At 28.2% G+C, this 14,182-nt stretch overlaps 1 long non-coding RNA gene across 1 annotated transcript; it reads right to left on the reverse strand.

The window, feature by feature from the left end:
• Window positions 1-333: 333 nt before the first annotated feature.
• Window positions 334-9,648, reverse strand: LOC111634711. The gene is made up of 3 exons (XR_002758267.1): window positions 9,634-9,648; window positions 9,323-9,532; window positions 334-1,842 (listed from the first exon to the last, which is right to left on the reverse strand). It is a non-coding gene; the product is annotated as an uncharacterized LOC111634711 (long non-coding RNA).
• Window positions 9,649-14,182: the final 4,534 nt, after the last annotated feature.

The raw sequence follows: 14,182 nt of genomic DNA on the forward strand, positions 1-14,182 counted from the left end.
TTGTTTCTCAGAAAAGTCAGTAAATATTAGTAGAGATAACAGCAAATTATTAATTATAATATAAAATATTTATCTATCTATTATCCAAATTATTTAAGAATAAGTTTAACAATTATATTCGTTAAAATTATACTCCAGTTTTAACTGATCTTTCTCATTAATAGAAATGCATTATGAAAGGCTATCTAAAAGATATTTAAATTATGAATTAATGTAATAAATTCGAAAATTCTTTCGATTTTATTACATTAATTCATAATTTATTTTCAAAGGAATATTTTCAAAATGTACATAATATTTTGTTACAGAACAGATATATTCAGTGTATTGAGAAATGAAATGGGTGATAGATGTAGTAAACACAACAATTTTGTTCCTATATAAACTGGGGTGGCCACAGCCCGTATGAGATACAGGTTCCTAAACTTTTGGTAGTGGTTGCTGCCATGCTATGCAAGAATATCATATAGAGAAGTATGATATTACTGCTAAACATTTGCTAGAGTAACAAGTACCAGTAAGTAACAGTGTGAAATAACAGCATGAGTGATATTATTTCACTGTTCTAAACACTACCGTGAAAACGCTCCTGTCTGAATAATATGCAGGGCTTAACTTGGCTTAACAGGGCTTAACAGGATGTAGCAAATGTTTAATTAGCACGATCCATATGTTCAAGTGTTGTATTTTGCCTGATTACCATCTTTTTATTGTTAACTGCACTTAAAATTTGACATACAATTAAAAGTGGGTTATCAATAAAGAAATAACAAATAACAAACACACTGTTCTGATTTCAATTCTCATTTTTATGAGATGCATCTGTCCATGTTTTTTAAAACTATTACACCACGAAACAAGCGCGTGACAGTGACAATAGGCTTCCATTCACTACTCTCTTGCCGTGCAAGGCAGCAAAGATACACTCATTTCATTCTGTTAGTCTTATTTCTTAACACCTATAAATTAACCAAATTTAAATTCTTTGTTTGACACGTGAAAATATGCAAATACTGACACGTGATACGCATCGTCATTTTTTAAAATTTGTTCCTCTTTTGATTACTCGTGATGTAAGATTTACATTTCATATAAAAATGATTTAATGTTTAAATTAAAAATCAATGGAATATCAAATCACGTGACACAGGATATCAAGAGTAGCAAAGGAAGATACTTTCTATCATTAATGACTCCATTAGAGAACCGGAACGTGACTATTTGTACAGGAAGAGAATAAAATGCCTCTACAAAGAAAAGAGCATTATCTCGTTCATATATATACATTGAAGAGTTACAAATCAAAATAAATAAGCGATTTTACTAATAGCTAAGTTATTAGTTTGAAGTTAGAAAGCAAATTCGGATGCAAAAATTAATCGATAAAAACCGTAAATTTTTCTTCTTTATTCTTTTTGGACAATAGTCTGTGAATACTTGGCCTTCTGCCACTATTGTTCGAAAGGAAATATTTTCAAATGCTTATTTCAGTTTACAGCAATGTTAACAGAACTTGCAATTTCGTAAAGTTCTTAAAAATCTTAAATTCATTATCAAGATTCTTAACTTATTGTTTTACTAACCACTGACATTTGCATTGCTATTCAGCATTAATATAGTGAGGTTAAAGTAAGTACTATACATCTATTGGCATTTATATTAAACGATGTACAGACAAATTTTCAATATATTACTATTAATTTTGTATAAATAAATACTCACCTGTTAGAAGAGCTATTGGTAGCACAATGCGAAAAAGGCACAAGCAGACGGCTTCGCTCACGGCCATCTTACATTTATACAGCATCAAGCGCAAAGCATCGAACAAAAATGGATCTGTACCTGCAAATAACACACGTTAATAATTATTTAAATTTAAAATAATGCAATGCTGTTTTACGGAAAACAATAAACCTACAAATGATTTTTCTTTTATACATAAATTTAATAATAAAACAGAGTAATGGGTACATCAAAATAGCTTCATAACTGTTGGGATTATTTTTATTATTCTGTTTTTAAAATTTAAAGGTCTGTGGCATGTGTTTTAATGAGTTTAAAACGTAACTAAGAACACATATGAAAGTGTTGCATAATTCGAATTCTAAGATATTTTGCAACGTGCATTACTAATATTAAATATACTACATAAATAAAATAATTAGCTCGTGTTTTTCTGTTTAAAACTTACAAATCCGTTTATATCTCGGTAATGTTTTATTACAAAATTTTCGGAAATACTAAAATTATAAGCATAGCATTCATATTTTAATATAATCTAGAAATATATGACATTAAATATCATAAGTATCAAGTTAACAAACAGTATAAAATACAGTAAAAACTGTTCAAAACAGAAACCTGTCTACACGGGAAAAACCTGTTCAAAACGTAAAAATATTCGGTACCGTGCAAGTCCGGTTTACACGGGTTTTACTGTACAAACAAAGTAAAGTTTTGATTATTATGCAATGATCGAATTTATATTCTTTTCTATTACTTAGAAAATATTTATATTTTCAGTGTATTCCTCCGTAATTCGTAGATAAATCTTGTAATTTTCAAGCCATTGCTATTGTGATTAATGGATTTCTAAAAGAATAACTGTAAAGTATGTTCACAAATAAACTCTTAAGCATTAGAAGTTCTAACATATTTAACTTACACAATTAAGAGTTCTACTGAAATTTCAAAGAAAAATAATCCAATTCAAAGTTACCTTTACTGAAAAATTTAAGTCTAATTTTCCGAATAAGCCACATCTTAGAAGGATTAAACATAATACAGAAATATTTTCGATTTAACTTGTGAAAAAACTAACATGTGGTTTAAGATAAGGTTATCAATATTAAGATAAATTACTCGACAACGAATTAGAAAGTCTGAAAAGTTCACCTAGTTAGGAATTATATAAACCATATTATTTACATTAACAAGAAATTATCAGTTTAATTAAAAACTGTTAAGCAGTCAGTTTAATTGACTTTTTAAATATTTTTCTAAACGATAACCCAGAACATTTTTCTGTGACGCAATAAACAGTTTATGCAATTTACACATGTTAAAATTTCTATCATTCTCACCTTTATTCCCCGTTTTCTGTTTTAACCGTTTCAGTTTCAGTCCTAACGACGTCATTTTCAAATTTAAGTATACGTTGAATAGTTCTAGACACTGAAATTTTTGGTCGAAATAAATACGATGCAAGGAAATGTAACTTTTACAGGTGATGATAACTGACGAATGCAACTGGTGGTGGGCGGAAAATGTTTTAGTAGATGAATTAATTCCGAAAGGTGGAGATCCGACTCGTGGGAAAAAGGAAAATAGTTTTTGCGAAATTAATTAGAAAAATTGCTCTTTTATTTTTGTATCGGACTTTGACGGTGGAACCGTTTTTTTTTCGGGTGTCACCTTCGGGTATCATTTTTTTAAATACCAGTGCGTTGTATGGGTGTAACCAGAATACAAATCATTACACTTGAAAATTGATCCAGAGAACTTTATAATTAAATCTATACTGAGGTAAATTCGTATTGAAATTTAAAATTTTACACGAATTGCAGCCAACATTCACAGATCAAGAACAATGCTCTAAACGGTGAATCATCAATCTATTATTCAATATAGTGATAAACGTTAACTGGGGCAAAGTTTAACGTAATAATGTGTAATGCAGCCCAATATTAATAAAGCAATAAAACTCTGAAGTGCTTCAATAAATAACAATTCAATAACTGAGTGAATAGAATATAAAAGCGTTGACTCGCCCTCATTAAGTTATTGAATGATCAAAGTTCACTATAAGAATAAAGATTCCAATATATATTCTAAAAGTCTATATTTAGAAAAATTAACTTGTAACTAAATTTTTAATATTAAAATTATCATAAAAATTTTTTAAATCCACTTGGGAGAAGAAAAAACTAGATATTAACTATAATCAATCAGTCAAATCAGACAATTCATGAAATATAAATATGGTTCATATTATCCAAATGTTAATTAATTAATGTTCCTTTCCAGAATTAATAAGATTTATGCTTAAATTATATTGAGTAAATCCATAATTACATTCTAAATATAGATTATACTGAATCCAAATCTGATGATCGATCAAAACGCGCATGTGTACCTTATAACACTCCATTCAAATATCTGAACCTTAACAATGATGTGTTCTATCCACAGAGAGAATCAATCGTTATCCCAGTGATAAATCAAGAAAAGATGATACAGTACTTGTTTGATCAATCATCAAAACTACTCATATAGAAAATTTCAAGATTATATACATTACTATACAATTTTAAAGTGATTCAATTCTTTTGCAGGATCATCTCTCATATAAAAAAGACACATCACACAGCTCTTTTAAACATATAAAAATCAAAGAAATGATACGTGTGCATTTATAAGTGTTCGGTGCTTTTAAAGCATTTAGAAAAGTGAATAAGATTTTAAAAGGTGCAAAGAAATATGGATAGGGCTACCTAAACCTAATGCGGACATAGCTGCTGCTTGCTACCAATCATACCACGGTTGACACCATCTAGCACATTGTGTGCGGTATTTCCGTCACGCTACTACAAATATAACCACTCAAAATAGTTATATGCGTTGAAGATAGAGTCAATATTAAGAGAAAGAGCATAATATTGATCAGTAATGGTCTGGACGGCGCCAGGAAAAGACACACCCCAGCAGAAAAATAGCTTTGTTCCCAATAGGTGTACCGAGAATCAACTACTACTTTGCCACATATTAAAAAAATTTTTTCGATCATTAGACATTCTCGGATGATACTTTATTCAGTTCATTCGCCATGCTTCCGAACGTAGTTTATTTTAATAATAAATTACATCAATGAATAAAATATCTTTTATTGTCTAAAAAAATGTAAACTGTTCTAGTATTTCAAGACAGGGTCAAAGGATTAGAGTAAGCGTTTAAATTACATTGGTGACACCTCGAGACACGAAAGTTTCTCTGAGGGATTTTATTGGATTTTTATCTGGGAAAATTGAATTGGAAGAGGAAAGGAAACAAAAAAAAAATGTTATTTTATGTTTAAAATAAAACGCCTAACCTAAATCGTTGAACTTCAGTGTACTTGTCCTATCCAGTAATCGTGGTTGTAAAAATTTCATTAATTGCTTCAATCTCTTTAAACCTTTTTAATTAAATAAATATTATGCAAGGTATAATAATACACAGGTTTGCACAATACGTGTACAGCAGTTACTATATAATGGCCATTGACTTATTTAAAATTAGTAGGTTTACGCTGCGTGACCAGCTTTACGATTAGATACTGTCCCGACTTTTAAGACTATATATTGCTCCATATCAATAATAATTTCGAGAACTTGTTTACATTTTAAAAACAATCAAAAATTAAAATAATAATTTAAAAATTATTATTGTAGTTTATTCACCGTGTAACGTTGTTCTTCCTAATTTAAACCGGTTGTACGGCATAGTATTACTATAACTCTGATATGTCCGCAGTAGAAACTAATAAAAACCTCTACTATTATTCGAAAAATGTTTTTGACCTAATGAGGTCGAACAGGATGACGATTTTTTCTCCTATCAGAAATGAAAAGCATGTGGCGTCAATCCAAGAAAATAAGAAGAAAAGAGACGTGTGTTCAATACTTAAATTATGGCTTTCTCTGAACTACTAACTGAACTCAGCAGAAAACAAATATTAAATTTAATCAGTGTTTTTTTCTTTTTATAAATTACTAAAGAATGTGAGCTTGTCAAAGGTATTACTACTATGCGATACCATCAAACGTTTATCAGGTACAGTACAGTACGTCACAAGGTCAATCTTTAACGATTTTTCCTTCGTTTTGGTGTTATACATTGGTTATAAAAGGGGGTGAATGGACATGAAGGTATGAGAACGTATTATACGTGATTACGTATAAAAAAATCTCTGAAATATATAAAAAAACCGAATATAAACAAATAATAAATTATACAATTTTGAATTTTAATCATTTATGGGTCTTATATTTACCACTGCTGGAATCTACTCCCAACTGAAATTGAAATTAGCCATGATAATCGTGTGCTGACGAATAATTATGATTAATATATGTTCGAAAAATCTCATAACATTTGATTTCATTTCGGATTTCAACTGTTTATTTCGTATTTTATATTCAATGACGTAAAACGCAATACAAATGATTCAGAGATCAATTTTTTTTTTTTTTACACATTATAACGACATTAATTTTCTTATTTAGTCATCTTTATTGTTTTAAAAAGATTATATAGCACTATTTAAAATTAGTCATTAAAAATTATTTGCAGTATTATATTGTAAATAATGTAAATTCCACAATCGTCAGCGATAATTTACATGTTCTAATTAAGAATTTAATAACAAATCTGTAAAATAAATCTTTAAACAAAATAAAAAAGAAAGATCCTCTTAATTATTTATACTTACCATTAAAAATTATATTGGATTAGATTATAAATATGAAATTTAACACTAAAAAAGCATATATTAACTAAAATTTACATTAAATATTAAATAAAAGACTAAATTTCCTGTTGACATTTCTAACTAACACAATCATATAATAAACTAAATAAAATTTTTTTTTATAATCCCAAGATAGCAAACATCCTATAGTGATATTGACAAATAATAAATTATACAAGCAAAAATCTATTTTATAATCAAAATGTAAATTAAAATGCATCTACATTTAGATATTTTTCAGAAAAACAAATCTATAAATAGGCTACACAATTTAAATTCTTAAAAATTTGTTTGTTTGACTTAATATATTTGAATATAGTTTAATTCCAAGTCTTTTTTTTTTCCTTGGTATTAGGGTGGGATGGGCAATTCTATTTAAAAGTAGAAGATTATAATGCAAATTTATTATTATTTTTTAAAAAATAAATTAGAGAGGCACGAAATTAATTTTTTTTTAATTCTGCTATTAATCAATAAATATTTTGCGTTATAAATGGTGTAATATTTTATTGGCGTCCAGAATATTGAAAGAAGGAAAAAATGTTTATTTTAAATTATTTAAATTGTGATTTTTCATTAAATTTACATGCACTAAACTTTAATTGAACTATTATTATTTTTGTAATTTGAAAACAGGTGAGTAAATTCATTGCGTAAGTGTTACGATTTTACGACAAATTTGTTACTGGAAAACCGTCGTAAAGAGCGACGTCGTAAAGTGAGCGGACCTCTTTTCCATTAGATCATTGGTTAGTGTTTTAATTATATTGATACTATATGAAAATAACTACCAAGAATTTACATTTCGTAGTTATAAGGGATTTTCCATTAATTACGTGTACAGTTGTTGAATCAATTTCGACTCCTCCCCATTGTGTACAATGATGTACTTTTGGCAAACGCCCTCCCCATTATGTACAATACATGTACACTAATTACGTGTATAATAGTTCATGTACAGTACCCCCTGATATTGAAGAAATGACTTAAATTTGCAAATATGTTTATTCACATGACTAGTATATGACTAGCTTATAAGAAATTCGTATATCACTAATACATTAAAAAGTTTAAACAATGCTTCTATCCCTATCCCATTGTCTTAAATAATATACTTTTCGCTACCTCCCTTATTAAATTGTACACGTAATTAATGAACATCCGCTAAGAGAAAATTTCTATCAGTCGTAAAAATGTAAATTGTAAAGCAGCGGTCGTAAAACGGGGGTCTATCATATTATCATAGACCGATATTACACATTTGTTTTTTATTTGATAAACTTTTTCTAATAGGCTTTATCAATTAAATATATTATCCAATTATTAAGAAAGCTGAATTTTACCCATTTGAAGGTAGAAAATAAATTAAAGGATATTTTAAATTATTATTAATATATTTGGATTCTATATGGAAGTAAACATGTATTATTGATACACTTATTTCTCTTATTAATTAAATACGTCTAGATCTTAGAAAAATATTTAAGTAATAATAAACTTTTCCGGTTTTGGAATAAATGAACACATTTTTCGAAACTGCAGTCTGTTTTTACTCTTTTTAACCATTCTAATTTAAAATAAGTGGGTTATGTTGTCACATTTTAAACCGAGAAAATAATTAAAACGTCCTTAACGTAATGGGCTACTGTTTCTAGTTTTATACCCGTAGAAAATATCTTTATTTATAAATAAAACTATTGGCATTTATATGATTTTTGGTAAAGTTCAAATTACTCGTTTGGAGTTTTTTATATTTACCAGGAATTTCTATAATTAATTAAATGAAAAATAATACCAACAATATTAGCAAGTCATCAAATTTAAAATTCTTGATGTAAATGCTGTAGCAGGCCTTCAGTTTATCAATTTTTAAATGGCGATAGTATTATAAAATCCTGTTTTAGTCTTTAATTTTGCCCTCAATCTAACGAATCATTAGTTATAAGTAAAGTAACTTATTACAGTCCACACAACGAGGCCGAATGCAGTGATAATATGGGTTATTGCAAATGCAATGAGAAGGATAGCGAGTAAAGACAGAAATGTATACAATACTTATTTTAAAATTTAAAAAAAAGAAAAAAAAAATGTGAATTCGACGAGACGAGACGTGATACGACACGACGCGACCCATTTTAAATGAGATTTATCTCGATGCAACGTCAATACGAACAAAAATACTAAAATTCAGTTTTAATATTCGATCGTCCCGAAAGTTAGTACTCGCACGAAAATGATAAACCTTTATATTAAGCCATTTTAATCTTTAAAAATTATGTTTTTTAGTAATAATAAATACAATAGTTAGTCTAGTAGCAGACTCCCAAATGTCGGTTCGATATTAAATAAATTGTATTAAAAACACTACAAAATGTGCGTGTAAAATCAATGGCATTTTTTTTCTAAATAACATTATCGTTAAATATATTATGTATTATAAAGAAAATAAAAACAATCACATCAGTCTATTACATTTTAAACATTTTATGTCAGTTTATTAATGAAAAATTCCATCTTAAGAATTAAAATTTGTTTAAGATTTAATATACAGTATAGACATTTTAAAAGATTTGATTTCTAATTCTTATTGTTCTTTAATTGTCATTTAGATATGAAACTAAAAGGCGTGAGAATTATTACATAAAAAAAATGACAATCGATACGTATAGTAGACGAATTATTCTATTATTAAATATTTTACAAAAAAAAATATAAATCCTTAACACGCATCTTCGATTATTGTTACGCTGCTGTAGTAGTAACACCGCATATGCAACACTGGATTTTAAATTGTAAAGTCAAAATAGGGCTTACCATTATTGACGTCACTCGAACGTCATATTTTAAGTCTTTTGTCTCGATCACACTAGAATGAATATTACAGTTATTCGGTCGTGTTATAATCCTTTAATAAACTTATATCCGAAGCCGTATATTACAGTGATCCTGTCTATTCGGTTGCATAGCTAAGACGACTGCGTGGGTTCGCAGTCACGTGGCAAACTTGGTCATTCCGCACAACTCCTTTAAAAAAAAAAAATTAAAATAAAATTAAAATTCAAAACGCTAGACATTCGCCGTTAGTAATTTATTATTATAAAATAAAGTCGTTTCGTTATTAATACGTAAATTATAAACGTATTTATTTCATAATTCCGTCTTTGACTGTAATCACGTGACTGGGAGCCATTTTCGTCAATCTGAGAAAAATTATTTTATTTTACGCTGCGATGTAATTATAAATAATGAATATAAAGTTTCGGGCTTTAGTTGTTCCGCATTAAATAGGCACAATATTCTCATTATGGAATTATTTTCGACATCGCACGGGGAACAAGGTACAAAAACCAGCAAACATGGTTGCCTAGCGACGGATGTACGTACCATTTCCGGGTGGGTGGGATGGGCAATTCTATTTAAAAGTAGAAGATTATAATGCAAATTTATTATTATTTTTTAAAAAATAAATTAGAGAGGCACGAAANTTACATAATTTATCTAATTTTCCAAACTAAGTTTAAAAAGTGTTTATATATATATAAAAAAAAAACAGAAAAAGCATTACCTGATCATGTTCTTGTAATACAGAATAATTCTCTTTATCAATAAATGCTTTAACTTGCTCAGTATCAAGACTCATAAGGCGATAATTCATATCACCAAACCAATAAATATGGCTAAATAAATTAACAAAATATGGATTAAATTTAAGAAACTTTACTAATATGAAAATTTCTTAACTAATGCATTAAATAAATTAAGAGAAAATCTTTAATAGCAAATTTGAGCCAGATGGTTGGTTGGTAGCATTTTTTGGCACAAGGGCCACAAAGGCCAAGCTGTACCACACCAAATGGTTAATTTTCCCAACTCAATATGTCTATATTATATAAAATAGCAACAAAAAATACAACAACGAGTATCTACATAATAAGAACAAACAAACAACACACAAAAAAGTGAAAAATAAATAAATAAATGCTGAGTTTTAATTAAATAAAGCATTTATTTATTTATTTTTCACATTTTCCATGTGAAAAATAAATAAATAAATGCTTTATTTAATTAAAACTCAGCATTAAATCTTTAATTAAACAGATATAATACTAATTATGTAAGTACCTAACCAGGAAGAGGCCCATGGGACCCAGAGCCTCTTATCTTTGTAAATAAATAAAGAAAGAAATCAAATAAATAACAGGAAAGAGATTTGAGTGTGAAAAATGCATTTATACACACATATATATATATAATAACTAAGAGTTTATTCTTAAGCAACAGCTCAAATGGCTACATCACAATAGTACAGGGGTAAATGCAGGTTTGGATTTGGCCTTTCTTCTCCATTACTGATTATAGACAATGTGAAAATTTCAGCACTACTTCTCATCACTGATAAACTTAACATTATAATCTATCCAAATTTAAGTTTTTTAGTTTATGATGATAGTAAATATCATTAATTCACTTATACTTAACACATTAAAGTTTTTAAAATAATAAATTTAAGTTATTGTCTATACAATTATGATAAAGAATGAATTTGCTCGTAAATAAATCAGATATTCACCACTCTATTCAATGGTAATGAATTTAATTACAAGAAAAAGCAAAACTAGCATGCTTTAAATTTAAATTGCTCTCAAGATAGTAATTTGATACAGAATTCTTATATGGTAATTTTAATCCAATAATAATAATAATTAGTAACTTTAAAATTGGAATTTTATATAATTTATAATAGTTATTATTTTTTATAATTTTATGTATTACATTATAAATCAAATGACTAATAAATAATAAAATTCAAATGAAATAATCTGAAATAATTGAAAATTATGAACAGTAATAATGAGAATAGGAAATTATATTAACCTAAATATCCTTATAGGATATTCATAGCAATTTTATGATCTAAAATATAATAGAATAACATATCAGGAAAACTGTAACACAATATTGATAAAAATCAATCTTTTCAAATATAAATTCAAAAGGTTGATGTGATATATTAAAGCATAAAGAAAACAACAATAATATATGTATGCAGGTTTCATTTAAATTGTAATCAAACTAGTTTGAAATATCTTTCCAATGCATTTAAAAAGAAAGAGAGAAATCTTTAATTATGATAGCGAGTAAAGACAGAAATGTATACAATACTTATTTTAAAATAAAAAAAAAAGAAAAAAAATGTGAATTCAACGAGACGAGACTTGATACGACACGACGCGACCCATTTTAAATGAGATTTATCTCGATGCAACGTCAATACGAACAAAAATACTAAAATTCAGTTTTAATATTCGATCGTCCCGAAAGTTAGTACTCGCANTTAATCGATTTCATAACTTCGATTTAATCGATTTACTTGAAAACTTCGTCCTTATTCAGATTGTATCTTTAGAGATTTTTAAGGGTGATCTGTCCTGGATATATCGAACCCTGTCCATTACCATTCAACCATTCCCTATATAAATCATTTTTATGGATAAAAATTTTAGCTTTTTATAATTAATTATAAAATATTTTATTAAAATTAATAGAAATGTGTGTTTTTATTGTTATTTTAAAACAATTTATATTTGATTTATGTCAATAATTTGTCTTTGAAGCAGCTATCACATCATTTAAAAATAATTTTCTAAATTGAAGAAACTTTCTACTAATATTTTTTAGTTTAACATACAAAAATTCGCTCATTTATCCGTTAAAAAAAAAAAAACTCTTACTAAATAGCAAAAGTAATAGATGGAAAAACTATTATTTTTTTCCTCAAAATGATCGATTAATAAAAACGGTAAATAATATTCAGGTTAATTACAAAATGGATTACATATATAAATAAAATGTCTTCTTCGTATTCCTGTACTTGCTGTGATTTATCAGAAATAATGGGCGTGTTGCCTAGTAAAGTGGCTTTAATACAACTTGATAACAAGTCAATGACATAGTCCGTTTTAAATGAAAAGGGCTGTCATTAGTTTGCTTATCCGGATATACGCTATTAAAGTGGCTTTAATAGGCAAGGCCTCAATGACGTGGTAATAATTGCTGAACTGTGCGTATCACTGCATTATTATTTTTCTTGGGATTAAAGTATAAAAATGTTATTAAATTTTATAATAAGTTGGAGTCATTTTGTACAATTTAGCAATATGGACCTATTCTTATATACCGTGAGGCAGGAGAATTTTTAGAAGGTGAGCAGAGCGCAGCTGCACCCTTTCTGGGTGCTCTTCTGGATTAAAGCCGGAATCCTCAGATAATAAAATATTTTGTAAGACATATTGTTTTCTTTCTGCACCCCTCCTCTAAAGATCTCTGAATCCTCTATATATTATACAGATAGTGCGTTCACCATTAATAGGGTCCTCCACATTAGCAAATTTAAGTTCTTTCGCGTTCGTAAAGCCTTTTACTCTATTTAACTCTGATTAAGTAACAAAAGAATAGGTCGTTCATTTTATTCTTGCATTATAAAACTATAGAATATGCTGAGGGTCTACGTAGCTATACTTTATTTATGATGCATAGAATATGTGTATCTTGGTCTTTCCACATGCCACACTATAAATTTGGTAGCCTGATTGCCAGTATTGTTTTTCATCTGGCTGTTTCATTTTATGTACTCTGTTTCGGATAAGACGGACAACACTTGTTTATCAAAGATGGGTATACAGCGGCATAAAAATGCGGTATACCCGTTTTTTACAGTAGAATATTATACACATATAATATTCTACTAGGGCCTTTAGCCTATATTTCATTTTTTTTTTCATGCGTTAATACTGCTTATAGCCTATAAGAAGTTATAGATTACATGACCTTTTAGTTTATGCCTCATCTTGCGACATATAAACGCGCTACGAACAGAAGAAATCATGAAAGTAAAACACAAGACGAATTACAACGAAAGAAACAATATGTTGGAGTTGTTAAAGACAATTAAATTACATGCATATTTTTTTCTCTTATGCCATCCTGTCTATTATATGGATAAGATGGCCATTCATATATACAGTACCATCTTGTCCACAATTTGGACAAGATAAAAGTGCGCTGAACTTTGCATTTCTTTTACCTGAGACATGTTAATGGTGTTTATGTGTAATGAAGAAAATTACCTGAACCCTGTTCACTGTAGTAGTTTTCATATGTGTCACTCTCGTTCAGAAGTTATTGTAATTTTTACTTTCCCGGTTTTTATATGTATCAGAGGGAAAGTATCGATTTCGGTCAAAAAATATCCCCCAAGATTTTTACATTTTTGGACTCGGGAATCTTTAAACGTCGAGAAATGGAAAAAGTTGGGTTTTTTCCTGTATGCATGGATGATAGCGTGTGGGTGGTACAATTTTGTTCACTCTATTTGAAACTTAATAACTCCTGTGTCTTTTGTCGAAAATTTATGAAATTTTTCAAGAATGTTCGCATATTAGAGGGATTGATACTATTAAATTTTGATGGTTAAAGGTCAAAAGATGAGGAGATAGAGGGGATATGTGTCATATGTGGAGTGGGATAGGATTCAATGAAGATTTTACTCGTTATTAGCATTTAGAACATTTTATAAAACTTATCTCTACCCTCAAAATTAAGCATTTTGCCATTTTATAATAATAATAATATAAAAAGTTTTTTAAATAAAATCTCATAACAGATGGCACCACA

The sequence above is a fragment of the Centruroides sculpturatus genome, unplaced genomic scaffold (genome assembly GCF_000671375.1).
Source record: "Centruroides sculpturatus isolate CEXI.00-Female unplaced genomic scaffold, Cexi_2.0 scaffold617, whole genome shotgun sequence".
NCBI classification, from domain to species: domain Eukaryota; kingdom Metazoa; phylum Arthropoda; class Arachnida; order Scorpiones; family Buthidae; genus Centruroides; species Centruroides sculpturatus.